Genomic DNA, 19,530 nt, shown 5'->3' on the forward strand with positions numbered 1-19,530 from the left:
GTGGTTGCGAGTCTGCCTCCCGATGTAGGGGACACGGATTCGTGCCCCCGTCTGGGAATGATCCCACACGCCGCGGAGCGGCTGGGCCCATGAGCCCTGGCCGCTGAGCCTCCGCCTCCGGAGCCTGTGCTCTGCAACGGGAGAGGCCACAACAGTGAGAGGCCCGCGTACCGCGAAAAGAAAAAAATTATTAGTTTTCATTTTATATCCTTGCATGTTTTAAGCATAGCTCTTTAAGATCTTTCACTTTAAGATCTCTCACAGTCTTGAAACCTGTAAGCCAGTGTTTATCACTTGTTTGTTCTGCTAGTTGATGTTCTTGTTTACTTTTCTCCTCTGTACAAATTTTTTAAACAACATTTTTGCTACGTAAATTTTCAACACAGAGCAAGGTTCAGATTGTTACCTTGAATACTCATATACACGCCACCAATATTGTACGATTAATATTTTAATTTATTTGCTTGATCAACCATCACATATCTACCCACTACATTCTGCTTACATCTATCAATCTGTTTTAGGATTTATTTCAAACTATATTAAGTATATTATAACTCTTCTACATAGTACTTTTGATATACATATGAAAACTAGAACTTAATATTTATATATATATTTATTTGGGGTATAAAAATGACATGATAAAATAGATTTGTACACTTGAAGATTTTTTGGGAAAGGATGTTTTGTGTAACTCAACCCCCTATCAAAGTATGCAACATTACTCTTACCCCAAAAAGTTCCCTCATAATTTTTCCAAGTCAATCTCTGTCCCCATTTCTGAGATAAAAATATGTTCCGGTTTATTCCACCAAATATTTGTTGTGGCTTTTAGGGAACTTCATTTTAATAGAACAATACCGTTGGCAGCATTTTGTGTCAGAAGGCTTCATTCACTCAGATAACGTTTTTGAATTTCATTCATGTTTCTACATGTATCTGTAGTTTATTCCTATATTACTTAGTAGTATTCAACTATATGAATATATGATGGCTTTTCCATTATCCTATTGACAGATCTTGGGCTATTTCAGTTTTTTCGAAGTTACGAATAGAACTGCCGTGATCATTTGTCTGCAAGTTTCTGTAGACATATGTTATCATTTTTATTGGGTAATATCTAGTCTTTGAAATGTTTGCTTTGGTTTTGTAAGAAACTGCCAGAGATTTTCTGAAGAGGTTGCACTATTTTACTTTCCTACCAGAATGTATAGGAATTCCAGTTGCTTCATATCATCACCAACATTTGCTGTCTTCAGTCGTTATTTTTAACTTTTTCTTGTGCATACATTGTAATATCCAATTGTGGTTTATGTTGGACACTGTTACGACTTCTTATTGGCAATACATATACGATTTAAAAAAATGTGTGGTTTGCCTTGTAATTATTGAGTTATAATCTTTTTATAGCCTTACCAGATCTCAGTCATATCCTGGTTAATCTTTACTGTGTGAAAAATATATTAAAAATTGTTTGTAGAAATGACAATGTCTATGATGATATTACACATACATTTTATATTTCTCTCTTATTGGTGTCTTTGGGATATAACAATCTGGAATCAACTTAATTCTATAGATTGAGATGCTTCTAACCTGGGCTGCAGTCCCCATAATAATCAATCTTTTTTTGTTGCTGTTTCTATTTCTGCATCTTAGGCTGCTGCGCGACGTGGTACCAACATAAAGTGAAGGGGTTATACCACTAAACCCTTACTAATATTAGACCTGGACTCTTACTTTTCTCTTCAACACCTTAATTTCTTTCTTTCTTATTTTTCTCTGGGCTTTGTTCAAGTTATTAAGTTATTGTCTCTAAATTTCCCCTTCTGTACTATTTTGTGATACTTAAACTGGAAATCTGTGAAACACATTTCTTCTCTACCAGCTGGTTCAGTGATTGGCTCTTCCAAAAAGTTGCTCTGGAGAAAGATTGTAAGCCTGAAGGAGAAAGAAAGACTTGCTTGTTCCTGTTTGTTTTTCTCACATCCTGTGGGCTTCCTATCTGCTTGTGATTCCTGTGTCACCAAGCAATGTTTATTTACCCAAGCAGGAACAATTTCTTCCTATACCAGCGGCTGAATCTGGTTTGCAGTTTCTCTAAAGCTTGAATAACCAGCTTTATTGTGTCTCACTCCCAGAGAGACAAGCACTGATTAACTTGGTGCCCTATTTTTAGAGGTCAGATTCCAGCCTTATGAGACCCCCAAGCTTGGAAATACCAACACCAGCTGAGCGGGACCTACTCCTCAGAGGTCTCTGAGCATTAGCTTGTTATGGCTCTTTCCTCTAAATTTAAAGGAATTCAGTATCTTTCTTGTGTTCTCTCAGCTCTGGGGGTGTTAGCTGCTTCCCGTAGTTGCTACATTTATACTTTAGAGATTTCTTTTTATCCATTTAGCTAGTGAACAATTACTTAAATTTCCTCTATTCAAATAACTGGAGTGGTTTCTGTCTCCTTCCCGGACGTGTATGACACAGAAATTGGTATGAGGAATGGCCCTCCAAAACAGCCACTCAAGGATGGAATTTGGGGATAGGTTTGGTCGTATGCTTGGACTTGAAAGTGGGATGAGCTCCTCATCAGTGGGAAGTGGGATGCTGGTAACCCATGGCACAGCTAAACCAACAATTAATAGTGATCAGCTTTGGACAAGTGCCAACTGCTGCAGGAGCTTTGGGAGGATCAAATGGCTCTGCTCTTCAAGGTTCGATGGTATTGAGGAATACAAGGACCACGGTACGCAATGATTTCTTCTGAGCTCTCTGAGTGTTTACAAAAATAAAATATCAAGTTTCAGTCTTTAATCTGTGTTTATATTCTATATATTAATTATATTCTCTTTCCTATCTCTTCCTTTTATTTTATACAAGTTAAATTGAAAGTTAGTATTTAGTCTTTTTTTAAAAAAGTATTTACTTATTTATTTTTGGCTGTGTTGGGTCTTCGTTGTTGCACCCAGGCTTTCTCTAGTTGTGGTGAGCGGGGGCTACCCTTGGTTGCGGTGCACATGCTTCTCATTGCGGTGGCTTCTCTTGTTGCAGAGCACGGGCTCTAGGTGCGTGAGCTCAGTAGTTGTGGCACACGGGCTTAGTTGCTCCGTGGCATGTGGGATCCTTCCGGACCAGGGCCCAAACCCGTGTCTCCTGCATTGGCAGGAGGATTCTTAACCACTGTGCCACCACGGAAGTCCCAATATTTAGTCTTTATGTAACAGAGTATTCAGATGGGCTATCACTAAATTTGAGCAGTAATTAACACAACTTATTATCTTTTAGTTTTCTAGTTTAAATACTCTAATAATGCCCCTGTATGAGTTGCTTATTGCTATGTGACAAAAGCATTCAAAGATGTAATAGTTTCAAATAGCAATTTATTAGCTCATAATTCTGTGTGCTGGCAACTGTCTTAGTAGTTAATGATAGCTGTCAGCTGGTTTCTTTCTATATGTGATCTCTCACCCCCTGACTTTTCTACATGGGACAGCAGTGTTTGAAGGGGGCAAATGCAGAAGCCATGAGATATCTTGAACCTCAACCCAGAAGTCACACACTATAATTTCCACTGCATTCTAATGGTCAAAACTTCCCACAGACCAGATTCAAGAGGTGAGAAAACAGATCCTGCTTTCCATGGGTATAGTGGAAAGCCACTGCAAAGGAATATACACACATAGCTGAAAATAATTTTTGTGACCATATTGTAAACAACCTACACTGATCCCATTCTAAAAATTGACTGACACCATAGGGGACTTCACCTATTCACCCAGTTTTTTTCACTCTTTGTTATTTCTTCATCTCCTCACTTATTTTCTTGGACTTAAATTTTATTGTCCATTACTAAAAGCATGTCCTTTTATTCACGTCTAAAAGATTTGTGAATTTCTACCTCAGCCATCTCTTCCTAATAAAGTCCAAACCTAGGTTTAACATGCTCTTTACCTACAGCTTGCCTGTATCCGGAAGTATTAGTCAAAATATTTAACAAATCACTTAACACACCATGACTATTTAGAAAGGATTCATCTCTATTAAGTGTTTCAAAATTCTTCATTTCACCTGAGCACTTAAAATGGCAAAATGCACACATGCGCACACACACATACACACACGTGCATCCTTATGCTGTCTGGTCTCAGTTTTATTCATGAAAGCAAATCTTAAGCTGTCCTTAAATGTCCACAGCAATTCTATTATCATTACTCTTAAGTCCTTGAGTTGACTATTTTTCACTTTCTTCCTCTAACCTTCTGCCTCAATTCTGCCCATTGTCAAATGATAGCTTCACTCTTTATTTCAGTGATAAAACAGTAGCAACCAGGAGAGACATACCTTATTCTTTCTACCTCCGGTTCAAGTTTCCATTCCTCTTGTTACAATGAATGTATGGATTTTGCTTTTACATCTGGCCACTGTGTACTACACTAAATATCCTCTTGACTACTCAAGTATTTCCCTTATGCATTTTCTTTATTTTTTCATGTCCTACTAAGATCATTTCCATCAAAATGTAAATATGCTTCAATATATCTTTTCACTAAAAACAAAACAACAATAACAGAAAACTTTCCTGAACCCATATATCTGAATCCTCTCCAGGTCTGGCCCATTTATCTATTCCCCTCTGTAGCAAAACTCCTTAGAAGCGTTTTACGTACTGCCTCTATCCACTTACTTCCCTTCCCTTTCCCTTTAGTTCAATCCCAATTAGGTTTTCTCCTCTACAACTCTAATGAAATTGCTCCAGTCAAATTATGAAACTCAGTCTGTGTTCCTTCTCTTACACAACCTAACTGATGCAGTTGGTTGTTCCCTCTTTGAAACCTTTTTTTACGCTTGCTTTTTAGAAAAAGCATACTCTTGATTTTCTCCAGCCTCATTAGCTTCAACTTCTCCATCTTATTGCTAGATCTTCCTAGTAGCTTGGGCCACCAGAGGGTAGAGTGTCCTGTGCTCAGTTCTTAGGATTCTCCTCTTTTCTAGTTACATTCACTCACTAGTGAGCTCATCCAGCTTCAAAGATGTAAATACCATCCACCACATCTCAGTGAGTCTGCTGAATATATCTTTAGCCCTGAGTTCCACCTTGAGTTTCAGGTTCATACAATAAATACCTATGTGACATAACCCACTTCATCTCTAGTCTCCCCAGTTCAGTAAACAACACTATAATTCTTCTAGTTATTTAGGCCAAACTTAGATTTTTTTTTGACTTCTCTTCCTTCATATCTCATAAAAGCCCATTACCAAATTCTAGCAACTCTGTTTTCAAGATTATTTCTGACAACAGCTTTATCCTCCCTCATCTGCAAGAGCTTCCTAATATATCAGCTTCTACATGTTTCCTTACAGTCTATTCTCCACATTATAGAGAAATCTTGAAATGTTCTAGTTCAGATCTTACCACTCCTCTCTTTACAAATCTCCTAAGTTTCCCCAACACATTTACAGTAAAATTGAAGCTCCTCCACATGGCCCACAGGAGTCTCAATGAAATCACCAGGCCTACTTTTGGTGTCAATTTCCATCATCGTTCCCCCTTACATTACTCCAGCTGCACTGGATTCATCCTGCTCCCTGAACAAGCCAAATTCGTAGCTGCAGCTCCACTTGCCTTCCCACTCCTTCATATTCTTTGGTTCTCATCTGGAATATCACTCTTTAGAAAAACTTCCCTGACCATCCAATCTAAAATGTATGGGATTTTCACTATAGCCCATTTATTTTCCTCAGAGCCCATATCACTGTTTTGTGATTTTCTTCTTTACATTCTCTCATATTAAAATATATTTACTCTAAGATTGCTATGCTGTGTTTTTCACTGTGGAACCAACACATTAAACACTTACTAACACATGGTAAGTGCTAAATTAAATATTTCAAATGAATTATAAAAAAGGAATAAATATCATAATTTATTATGGTTATTATAATAATTAACCATAATTATTATGGTTATGGTTATTAGTTGAAATGAGATAAAATTTAAAAATAAGCTCAAATTAATTTTATGCTGAAGTGGCAATAAAAATGATTTTCAATCTTTATTTTCCCTTCTATATTCCTGTGTTTCAAGGTCACATGGTCCAGCTTGATTTCTGCAGGAGTTTAATTATTGTTAAAATATTATTTAGGTAGGTACCAAAATATGTTTACAAATTGGTATATGTGGCTTATAAAAGAAGTTTCTTTTATTCAATATAAAGCTATTCTTTACAAAGGGGATATGTACATAAAAAGAGGGGATTAAAGATTAGTAACAAGTTATATATTCACCCAGATCTATATTACCCATTTTTTTTAATAAACTAAAATTCTTACTGGTTTGTAAACTGAAAATTAATTTAACTTGGAATGAAATATATAACATCTTAACTTTAAAAGGTTTACACTTATTTAACAATGTTAATGGAGGGCCCATTTTGTGCTAGGTATTTTTGTAGTTTCTGGGAACACAATGGCTACCAGAAAGATCCGATCCTTATTTTCTTGGAGTTCCTCAGTTTAGTGTTGCTGGCAGACAATCATCAGTAAGTAAAATTAATTTCAGTTATTAGAAAGTGCTATGAAAATAAAAAGGCATGAGGTATTAAGACATTTTGATTATAAAACTGGGAAATCTTTAACTTATAAAAGTTCTTAGATTCTCAAGTTCAATTTTTTTGTATTGATATTTTCATAATGTGGAAAGAACAATCATTTAGATCCAATGGTGTGCTGGAGGCTAGCAAGTACTAGCTCCCAAGAGCAAACTGTATATATCTCTAGTCAGTTATGCACAATAGTAGCAGTAACTTGAAATTATCTGTGGTACAAGTATTTACGCCATGGAACCTGTAAAAATGTTAAAAAAATCAGGGCTTCCCTTTCTTACAGAGTTAGTTGTTACACACACACACACACACACACACACACACACACACACCCCAAAACACCACTGATTATTTCACTCTCCCTATAGAAGAAAGTGTATACACGAACATTGAAAGGCAACAATTTAAAACAAGGAGAAGGAAATAGGTTTTCACAAAGTAAAATTAACCCCAAGAACTTTCCTGATGAAGGATATTATTGGAACTATTAGCTTAGCCAGATCCACAAATGGATTATATAGGTAAGAAAGCCATAGCTCCCAATCTGAGATACCTAAACACTTAACTTGACATGATTAAGAATTTCCCATCATCTAAAAGACAATTTTTCTTTATACAGTTTATCAGGTGCAATTTAATGTTTGGGGCTTGAACTAAAATTAGTAAAATTAGGGACTTCCCTGGCAGTCAAGTAGTTAAGACTTCGCCTTCCAAAGCAGGGGGTGTGGGTTTGACCCCTGGTCGTGGAGCTAAGATCCCAAAGGCCTCGTGGCCAAAAAACCAGAACGTAAAACAGAAACAATATTGTAATAAATTAAATAAAGACTTTAAAAATGGTCCACATCAAAAAAAATCTTGAAATAAAATAAAATAAAATTAGTATAACATCTGAAGAAATTATACCAGATGGCCAAGTCATTCTTTAAAGGACTTTTAACTAGATGGCCAAGTCATTCTTTTTTTTTTTCTTTTCGTGTTTATAGTATTCTTTTTTTATTATTATTGGAGTATAATTGCTTTACAACGTTGTGCTAGTTTCTGCTGTACAATGAAGTGAATCAGCTATATGTATACATATATCCCCTCCCTCTTGGACCTCCCTCCCACCCCTGCCCCCCATCCCACCCGCTAGATGGCCAAGTCATTCTTTAGATTCTTTTAATTTTCTTAATCCGTTCTGCTTGGCTCTTAAGTAATAGAAGCCATTAGTTTCTATAGATAGGGGCACATTGTAAATTATTTTTTGCATTTAGATTTCTGATTGTTTGCATTGTCTCTTTTCAGCTTTAAATATTTTCAAGGAGACTTAAAGTTTCAGAAGCTAGATTACTATTATCCCATAGAAAGCATCGGAATAGTATCCATGAACATGAATTCTGTGTCACGACATACCTTTTCTAATTTTTTGAGGAAACCATAATCACTGTTAAATAAATGGCTGCCATATTTTAATATTTCATTGTTTTCTGTTTTTGCAAGTGGGGGTTGTGCTTATTTGTTTATTCAGATTCAACTTGTACAAAAATCTTGTAAAAGCTAAACTTTCAAAACTTCTGTTAGGTTTGCACATCCAGAAGGCAAAATCTTCAGACTTACAAAAAATGGTGATGTACTACCAAATGTAAAATAGCTAGCTAGTGGGAAGCAGCCGCATTGCACAAGGAGATCAGCTCGGTGCTTTGTGACCACCTAGGGGGGTGGGATAGGGAGGGTGGGAGGGAGACGCAAGAGGGAGGAGATATGGGGATATATGTATATGTATAGCTGATTCACTTTGTTACAAAGCAGAAACTAACACACCATTGTAAAGCAATTATAGTCCAATAAAGATGTTTAAAAAAAATGGTGTTGTAAAGTATAAGTAGTCTGTGAATCAGAAGGGAATTTTTCGAGTTGGCTAGTCACAGAAGATATGATAGCAGCCATGGCAAGCAGGAGAAATTCTGCTCCTGAATGGAAAGATCTTGGTAGAGTCATCAGCCTCACTTAGTTGGGAATATTACTTTAACTCTAACTGTTGGGAAGCCATCCAACCACCAGACCACTGATTTCATCCAGTTCCTTCCACTAAGAGCAATTGTGGAATGTTTCAGGCTCAGAAAGACATGTGACTCAGAATCTCTGGGAACAACAACAAATGAAAAATGTAGCTAGGCCAGTAAAGACATGGATGGCTATAGAACAAACATCAAAAGCCCATTTAAAAAAAAAACAACAAAACTCATTTGAGGTCATGCAGAAGCAGACGACCTTTTATGACTTACAAGAACATTCAGAGATCACACTGATAAAGAAAGAAAGCTGCCAATTTGAGAATTTTTCATTAATACCTTATATTTATTTTTCTAGATAAAAACATGTGCAACTAATGTTAATCATTACGTTAAGCAGTGTTCTTTCAAAGAGCAAGTGTGCTTAAGTTCCATTCTATGTGCTTTACTTTTGAAACTGTGTAGACCACACCCACAGAACTCTCACACTAAGCAGTGTTTCTCCTCCTTCCTTAACGTGGCGCAAATCTAGAAGAACAAGCAATTGATTCTAGGAGATTTAATACACACACACATATATGTATATATACATCTCTTGCTCTTCCCATTTGTGCATAATAGTAGCAATAGCTAGAAGTGATCTGTGGTACAAGTATTTACACCATGGAAACTGGAAAAATGCTATAAATCAGGGCTCCTTTTCTTAGTGTTGGTGGTCTCACATGCACACACACACACATCAACACACCATTGATTATATGCCTCTTCCTATAGAAGAAAGTGTATCTCTATATATACATATATACACATACGTGTATGTATTCACACATGTATATATAGATATACATATATGCACACATGCATGTACATCTGTATTTATGGATAATGTATGTTTATAATTTAACATTTCTGAAATCTAGATACATCAATAATATGTTCATTCATTGTAATTTTTCTCTAAACCACTGCTAATAAATTATCATATCTTATAATCAATGCTGCTATAAAAATGAAGGAAATGTGTTAAATATTCTTATATGCATCTTAACCTTTCAACCGTATTTTAGCGACACAAAAACAAAATTATGAATTGATTCTTTGTATTTAAATAGAAGCATATTAAAATCATTTTTCATTCTTCCAATATATACAGGTATTTAAGAATATAAAAAAAGGTGTTTCCTTTGTTTGGTAACTAAAATGTATCTGAAGGAATACTTTGATTTTTTTAAATTTAAAAACTGTTCACCTTGTGATCAGTAAGGTTAAACTTTCAAGAAATTGTCTAAAATAAGAAACACTTATTGAAAGAATCACTTTTGTTACTGAACATTTTTTTGAGAAATTATTTTTGTAAATATGAAAAGCTAACTGGTTTGATCTTTAACAATCATATGTGACATATTATAAGTAAAGCTTCAAAGCTGTGTTTTTGTACTTTTACCTATTAACTCACTCAGTACACAGATTTTCTTCTGTGACCCAGATGCTAATAATGAAGAGAACAGTTACATAACTGACAAGTACTAAAACAGAACCAGGAGAGTAAAAGAGTATAAATTTCTGCATTTTTACCCTGCTTTTTAGGCCAGTAGTAGAGCTATCCATACTATAATAGTGTCCACCCCAAAGTCCCTCTAGATCATAAGCTGTCACACATGCAACATGGAAAACCATTACAAACGAATTTATAACTAGTTTAAAAATAATCGGTCTAATTAGAGTATGTTTTAAAATAATTATATTTAATACAGTGTGAACAGGTAGCTCCATCAAACTAGGACATACAATTTTTCTAATACCTTGTACAATGGAAGAAAGATGTTCAATTTTTTTAAAACATGGGTGGTAATGTTCATCGTCCATAATATCAAATCCAAAAAATAAAAAGGAAAAATCCCATAAAGAGCTATGAAATAATCTGTTATTAAAGACTGAATTACCAGTATTGTTTTTACACCGTATTATGGTCATATGCAGTTTAAGGAACAGAGAGATGAGAGGAATTTTCTGTTTTTAAAATATTTAGATGAGAATGTTTCACTGTGTCTATGCTGAAATGCCTGTTCACTCCTGATGGCATTTTTTTGATACTAGATCTTCCTTACTTTACTACCTTAAGAAATTTCTTTACTACCTTAAGATCAGAAAATTTCTTTACTACCTTAAGAACTAGGTTATTTCTTTTGATTCATTTCTGCTTTTATTTCACTTGTAGATATTTACAAAGTAAAATAAAGCTGACCTAATATATCATCTCTCATTAATACATTTCCACCAGAAAACTCACACCATGTAATGACTGCACTTACATTTTGTCAGTTTTATAAGTTCAGAACTTTAAGAAATTGCCACAGTCCTACATTAATCTGGGAAATCCTCTTGAGTGCACTTAGCTATTAAACCAAAATTTCAGCTGTGTGCATTGAATTAAATGATAAGAGTGATAAATCAATTACCACAGAAGAGCTTTTAGTAGATCACATGGTTATGCCACTTTGAATGAGAAGACAAATCACTGACTTTATAAAGCACTAATCAAATCTGAGATATTTGCAGGGGAAAAAAGTTGAGGGCAAATGTAGGTAGAGACGGGGGGCAAATGTGATCACCTGGCAGACGAAAATCTGAAAGTACAAGACAAAACAGTAAGGTTGGTGATATCTGCAGTTTCACAAATTCAGGTTTAAATGTGATAGTTATGTAAACACACGAGACAGTGCTTGGAATACAGTAGGCACAACCGTCTCAGTGACTGTGAACGCTTGTGGTTGGAATGAGAGGAAATCATATAAAAATCTAATTTGAAGTGATGGAAAAAGTCTAATTTCCCCTCCAATGGGCCCACTTCAACTACTGAAGTACTAACCATTAGATTCATTCATTGTCTTCAGGGGGAAAAAGTCAGAATTCAAATGTGCTAACCCGGGAGAAGCAACATTGCAAACGTTATTCAACATGTCATGTTTCACCAGTTGGGCCATCTGCAGAGTTGAAGCCTGAAGAAATGACGGAGAGAGGTGCTTATATAGAGATTTTCTGTAATAAAAATCCTAGAGGTATAGAGGCATTCTGTAAACCCACTACCTTTATAAGATGCAATAGCCCTGTGTTCTCTGACACACACCATCTTTTCATTTCCGTATGCTGCTTTCCCTTAAACCACACATCTTCTCTGCCCCCAAAGTCATTCTCAAATGGCAGTGGGACCTTAGATTACATGTGAATTGTACCAAATGTAAGTGGTAGGAAAAGATTAGTAGAGAAAAGAGGGAAGGAGAGGTGGAAGAGCCCGGAAGGTCTGACAATAGAACAACTGAGAAAAGATACCTATAGGGCCAGCCATAGTGAAAAGGAATATTGAAATACATAACAAAGGTGAAAATTAATACAGATATCTGCAGGGTTTTTCTCCTTCTCCCTCCTCCTTTTTGTTTCTTTTAGTAAATTTGCTTTGTGTTACACAAAATAATTTTCTGACCTCCTGTTCAATACACTTCAGTAAGTGCTTATATTTTTAATCAAGGGAATTGGAACTTGATTTGTGATTCTTTCTGAATGGGTGCCTTGAGGAGATGAACCCTGTGGAGACGACAGAGGCAGGAATTTGATATGAGGTACTTATGAAACTCCTGGACCAAACTAACACAAGTGTAGAATGGCAGGAAGAAGAGATAGGAGATGAGAACCTGAATTAAGTGCTGGATTAAAGCTGGTTTCTTTCTTTAGGAAACTATCTTCAAGAAGGAAGAGTAGTGAAAGCAAACAGTAAATTCTTTCACAAAAGCACTTGAATCAGGAAATTGGAAACAGAGTCTTAGGAAAAAAACAAATCTCTACAGGTGATAAAACAGAGCATGCTAAAACAGTGATTAAAGTTGCTGTGGTAAATGCTAAACCTCAGTCCTCCGAAATCAAAATCTTTTCATTTTGCCATTTTAAGTAGGATTACCCTCAGTGAAGTAATAATAGTAATGCTAACAATAGTCAACCAAGTTTTCTAGCATTTTTTCTTTCCTTTTGGAGATTCTCGTGTTTCTTAGTGTAAGGCTTTTGAAGTTGTAATTCAAGGTGAAAGGAAAATTTATTTTGTGATTTTATGTTTTCTGAATTGAATCAAAATTATATCAATCCATTAACTATATAGAAGTTTGAATAAAATGAATTGACAGAAACAATCTGGCTATGCCTTATTTCTCCCCATTGTAAAACTAGTATTATAACTTAGTGCTACTTTTCCTAACTAAAAAAAAAAAGGGATGGAAAACAATTAGCAACATTTTTAGTGTTTATTCATACATGTATGTGTTTAGGTATAATGTGTGCATTTATGTCTAATATTATATATGTATTTCTTTTGTGCATGCACCTTGTAACTTTCCTTTTAAATTGAATCCGAGAAGGCTATGCCGAGTATCTGTTTAATACTTCAAAATAAATAATTCAGTTTTTTAACACAGATGGAACTTAAAGGTTGGTCCACAAAATACCGGCAAATATTACTTCTAATACTCTACATCAAAAGGAACTTTTTAACAGAATAATAGAGTCAGTTTTTAGGAGTGCAAATTCTGCTTTTAATATGATATCCACAGTGAAATAATTTCAGAAACTACCTAAATTTATCCGCTTCAAAATTTAACTATCCATCAAAACTTGTTTGGAACATCAACATTACTTTTAATTTATTGCCAACAATACTTATAACACTTTGCACAGCACATTATAGATATTTCTCTCACAGTGCATCACCTACCGCACAAAATAGATCGATGAAAGTGGTTTCACTGCTTTAAATATCAATAAAAGTTGACTTTGGTTTAGACGTTCTAGAACTGTGAACTTTGATGCAATTTTATTTTTTTGGTTCAATTAAACCATTTGCCTATATTCCCTCATGTGATATTAACTACTGTTATGCATCATTCCAAGTGCATTTTCATATGGCTATAATTCTAGTTAATTTATCTTATTCCCTAGACAAGAATTAAATATTTATCTACTTAATATTTCTGTTAACTTGCATTCTCAGAAAGGATATGTAACGTTATTGCAACACCTACCTGTTTCTCAGAAATCTCTCATAAACTTTCCAGTATTATGCAATGAGTCATAATAGATAACATGCTCTTTTGCCCATCTAATATTGATAAAATCCTGTCATTTGAACAATTCCTTGCAGTTTCTGAATATTATAGACTATTACACTAATAATAATTTGATATATTAAATTTCACTAATGTTTATATGTTTTTTATCATTTATTATAGTACATTTGTTTGAATGTATCCTCATGTTACTCATTACTCAAGTGTGAAAAGATTTTATGTAATAAATGTACATTACCTTTAAAGAAGGAATTAGTTACGCATTCATTGGAAATATATTTCTGTCAATCTTAAGGAATGGTAACTATTATATGTCCTATTAAAATTTTAAGGTTAACCAAACAAGAATGTTGTGATGATTATTGCCTTATGATCAGAAGTCTGTTATCTGAACAGACTTAAATTCAAGAAGTATAATGACTGACCAAACTCATGGAGTACTACACTCAGAATCAAAGTCTAGATGATCTAGTCTTTGACTGAAATGTTGTAGCTTCCAAATGTGATCTTGGTATTTTAGGAATTCCTGTTGAAGAGTCTAATTCAACTTTGGAATTCAAACAAATCTCAGTATATACTGAGGGTCCATACTAAGCCTCTCTGAAGGTCTCTCCCAAAGGAATTAGTCTCTTAATTAAACAGCAATTGCTATTTCCAAGGATAAACGTTCATCATTGGTGGGGAGGAGTAATTTTGAATATTACAAAGGTGTTTATTAGTCAGATTTTCCCACACTTAAGCTTCCATTGATGTATAACTGTCTTCTAATGCAGTAGTTCCCAATAAACACCAAGAAAAAAAATTAATGACCTCTTCCACTAAAATTTAAGCCAGGCTAAATTTCTCAAAGTGGCCACAAGTACTCACAAGACTATTGAGGTGTGTCCTTGATGGTAATGGAAAAGTACAGAAGGCGTGTAATACACTTTTCTGGAATAAAAAGTTTCCACCTGATGTCATTTAAAGCATTAGTTTCATATTAAAACACTGTTTCATTATGGGTTAGAATAAACATTTGCATAGATTTTAAAGGTAGAACAAAAGTCTAAAGAAATCTTAGGTATGTTACTTGCCTCTGCTTGCAGGGAAGTGTTAATGGAAAAATTGGGGGAGCAATGGTCAAGATTAAGAATATCAAACAGCCAACCACGCTGCCCATGGGAGCAGAGGGTATATTGCTTTTCAGGATCTGATGCAAATTCAATAGGACAATAAACAGATTGAGATGAAGTTGGTTTCAGATGCCCCCTCTGAAGACAAAGTGGGTTTCAGTGATATGATTCTGTGGCCTTTCCAAACTTATTGTGAATATACAGGATCCCATACGTTGAAAATCAGAGCAAAAGAGAAGAATATTTGACATTACATAGTATCCTGGAGGACTAGGTCATAAAGGCACACGAAAGACACCTAGAAATCAATGGCTGGAAATTGAGGGGTTGAAGTAGGAGCTAAACTACTATAACTATTAGTTGCAACGTGATCCTGAATTCCTATAAACCTATGTGGCCCAGAGCTACACTGATTTCACTGATAACTGCAATGAAATTTTCTGAACTGTAGATGCAGTTAGATGCATTGAGAAAACTTTATTATAAATGAGTTATAATAATAGGTACAGATTATATCTTTCTTTTATTACATTATCACTAAAGGATTATATTTTCATTAGCGTTAAAGCTGCAAAACAGAGTGTCTATTATTGAGTTTCCACTCAGTCATTTTATTTATTTGACTATTTATTTATTAGTGTTGGGCACCTATCATGTGCCAGGTGCTGTGGTCAACTCTCAGAACAGGAAATACATATACCCCCCAAAACAAAACAGAAAGACTAACTCTTGAATTCAACAAGTTTACAGAAGAGATGTAGACCAGCAGACAGAGAAAAACAATACAATTACAACTGATTTAGAAGAATATGGTAATAACTGAGAAAATCTACAAGTGTAACTTAAATTTCACATTCTCCTGGCTGGCTGCAATGACAGAAATATCTCCTGGAAAGGCCCAACAATATCTCTTAGAAGAGATCACCCACCACATAAGCAAGAGGAGGATGCATAGCTGATAGTTAAGCCTATTTCCTTTCCTACTGTTAGGAAATACTTATGAGGCTGTGCCGTTGCTAAGGTGTTGAGTTGCTCAAATGTCTTTCATGAGTTATTGGACAACTATCCTATCACTGATACAGGAAATTAGTTGAAAACCATAACCTACAATCCAATCTGATTAAAGTTTAATATAGAAGTTAGAAGATTTGGATTTGACACCAAGTTCATTGTCAAGTTGACCTTTTGATATTTGGCAAATATTTTTAATCCTTTTGGTTCCTAGTTATCCAATTTTCTATTTGCATTAGATGATGTTTAGGAACTCCTAAAGCTGGAATTCCAGAGCTAATTTAAGAAAAAGTTTCTATAAAGATTCAATTACATGACTAATTTTTAAAAGGTTCAGTCGCTAACAGTCAAGAACCAATCTATCTGATAAAAGCACGTTAACTACACCTAGGTTATATACACTTTAGCGCAGAACTTGTTTGAAAACAGGGAAGATCTTCTAGGTTTCATACTGTCCAAATTATAATAATCATGAAAATAACTTACATTTGCCAAGAAAAGTGGTTCTCAGACTTTAACATGCATCAGAATCACCTAGAACTTTGTTTAAACACAGATCGCTGAAGCCCAATCCCAGAATTTGTGGTTCAGCAGGTTTGAGATGGGGCCAGACTGGGAACTAACAAGTGCTCAGGGGATACTGATTGTAACGGTCCAGGTACTACTACACTTTGGGAACTACCGACTATGAGTATTATTGCTAGATATCCAACTTATTCTGCACAATTAAAAACACTAACTTAAATATTATTATTATTTCCTCCTTATGTTTCATAAATATTCACACAAATACGTATCATATACATATACAATACACATGTATATACCTCTGTATTTGTGCTTTAATATCATATATTATATTTAGTTTTTAAATTTTTAACCACACAGGGTCCAATTCTGTAAATAATATACGCTCAGTTAGCGTTTGTTGTTAATTAAAATAGTTCCTAAATGTAAGATTCATAAGGGATACTTGCCTGCAAAGCTATGATACTGTCATGATATGCCACTCTGTAAGTACAGAAAGTACCAGTTAATATTTTTCATGCTTACATGAGAGTCTAAATATAACCCATCTCCTGAAAATATCTCATCAAGTTGAGAAAGAAAATTTTCATTTTATTTATGTTTCTGACTTTGTAACTTTTATTTTTTTAATAAATCCTATCACCTCTATGTAACTCTAAATGATTTTTAAGCTAAGACTGAAATAAGTCATATGTCAAAGTGAATGAGTAATCATTCTCTTAATGACCTATTTAGTATCTTCCAATTTTTGTATATAATAGTTTTTATAGGAGGCACTCAGATATTGGACTGTTGACATGTCTAAGAGTTTAATAGACCTGAAAATTTACAGTATCAAATGCCCAATGTTGTTTTGTGATTTTTCTGGAGCACTGGTTATAAAAACTCTTATAAACCTCTAGATCTGCATTTGTGTGTGTGCATCTCATATTTAGACTAGATATACCCATGCATTTACATAATTACACAAATAACTTAAAAGAGAAAAATGAAAAAAAATTATTTGAAATCTTTCCAAGAAGTCTGTTTACACTGTAATATAAAACAATACATCAGAAGTACCTCCTACCTTTATAATTTTCTTATGTGTGTACATTTGTCTTATTTTTCATATCAGCAGCTCTGATTTACCCATTTGAAATTTTTATGTTATTTCATTTTTTGTTGTTTATTATCGGCATGTATTCGTGGAAAATTTTCTTTGGATTTTTTTTTTTTTAATTGACAAGATTTCATCCTGGTTTGTTAAAGAGAACCAGCTGTTTTCTTGAAAGATAATTTTCTAAAGCTGTGTGTGCCATAATTACACTGCAATTACACAGCAATATCCATAAAAGCAGATGACGATTCTATGTGTCCTTTTACCTCATTAGAAGTCGCAAAAATGATAGATGCAGTCTATCTTAGTTTGACTATTGCCCTCTATTGGCAAATTCAAGTTCTGGCATAATCCAAAAGATAGCAATAAAAACAGATTTGTTTTTGTTCTTTTAAAACAATAGTAACACCTTCGGTCACAAGGCAACCCCATCAAAAGTTTTTAAAACTCTTTTACAATTAGAATTTAAAACATACCTTTAAAACCTAGGTATTGAGGAAAAAAAAAATCACTTAAGCTAATGATATGTGAATTGGGGCTTCTTTCCAGCACCAAATTGCAGTGCACGGGATCTTTTCTCCCTCAGTCAAAATCTGCTTAAATCATACCCGTCTTTTCAGCAGAAAATCAGTTGGATCTTTTCCTGTTTCCAGCATGCATCCTCTTCTTTGAGGCAATCCTCTCTAAGAAAACTGAGATTTTAAGTCTCTCATCTTTTCCGAAATCAGAAATTAATCTTACCTTTAATATCATAGTGATTTTTTAAAAACTTGAATATTTAGTCGTGGGCAGAAGAAAAATTCATTTCTAATAAATTGCTGAGGGTTTTCATTTTAAGTCAATAATGTTTTACGTATTATGAGTGAGAAGGAAGATGTGAGAAAGCCAGCTCTAAAAAGCTTTGCTAAAACTATCTCCAGCATTGCAACATTTAAGTGAGTTCTGTGGTGGGAAAGGTGTACATGTACAAATAAACACCATCTTTTTATGTACATTTGGTTCTGACTGGCAGCTGGGGAATATAGTATTTTAATAATATTTATTTTGGCAGAAATGGCAGGAAGTAATCTAGTTTTGCAGCCAGCTAGGCAACTGGAGAAAACAAATCTTCTATGAGTCTTTTTATGACCTTCTAGGAATCAGAACTTTTAACAGACTTGAACATTTTTAAAAGTCAAAGTTTTTTCTAAATTTTACTTTTACTATTTACACCAGGGTAGGCTGCTATCCTTTAATATTTTTAATGTAATTGCTGGCTGGGCAGCAAACTTAGATAAGTTTAGCTGCAAAGTTTCTGGATTGATGTGAGATTTAGGAGTTGAGAATTAAAATTAGTTCGTTTCTTTGCCAACACTAACACAAATCTTGGAGCACATTTCTTCAGATGCACTAAAATGGTGACAGCTTAGATAACCACTGGGGAAGTTTTCTGTACGAGAGCTCAGATTCATTTAACAACTTTGGCTTAGCAGGATCCCACCTCGGTTGCCTCTTCCTTTGTTTAATTAATAACACTATTGCCTCCTGGAGAAGAAGATTTACCTCACAAAACAAATTTCAGGCAGAACCCATAGTTTTACAGAAAAGAAAAAAAATTATATGCTTGTAATGGCTTGTCCTATTTCTTGTTCAACTCTTTTGCCAAATGTCTGTTTGCACCTATAGAACATTTCTGAAGTGAAACATAACTGCATAATTGATGGCTCTTTTCCTTCCTAGCGATTTTAGTCACTGACTGTGAACCAGTGTTGATTAGTCTTTAGCAGTTGACAAAACTGTGTAGGTTGCACATTCAGAAAATAACCTGCCCAGTTGCCATGACAAGCGCCTGGTAATGGACAGGTTTGGACTCCTCACTATTTAACCTGTTAGTAGAGAAAAGAAAGCCCTTTCCTCTTTCACTTCTGGATTGGCTTCTTTTCCTAATGTTAATATTTCAAAACCATATTTCACGCATTTTACTTATCCCTTGTCGTTGTTACTCTTGGTATACTGATATTCTGATTAACCAAAAAAAATCACTTGACAAATATACAATTATTATTTATCCATTCATTTATTTCATTAAACAGGTATGTATTG

The sequence above is a fragment of the Tursiops truncatus genome, chromosome 9 (genome assembly GCF_011762595.2).
Source record: "Tursiops truncatus isolate mTurTru1 chromosome 9, mTurTru1.mat.Y, whole genome shotgun sequence".
In the NCBI taxonomy this organism is placed as follows: domain Eukaryota; kingdom Metazoa; phylum Chordata; class Mammalia; order Artiodactyla; family Delphinidae; genus Tursiops; species Tursiops truncatus.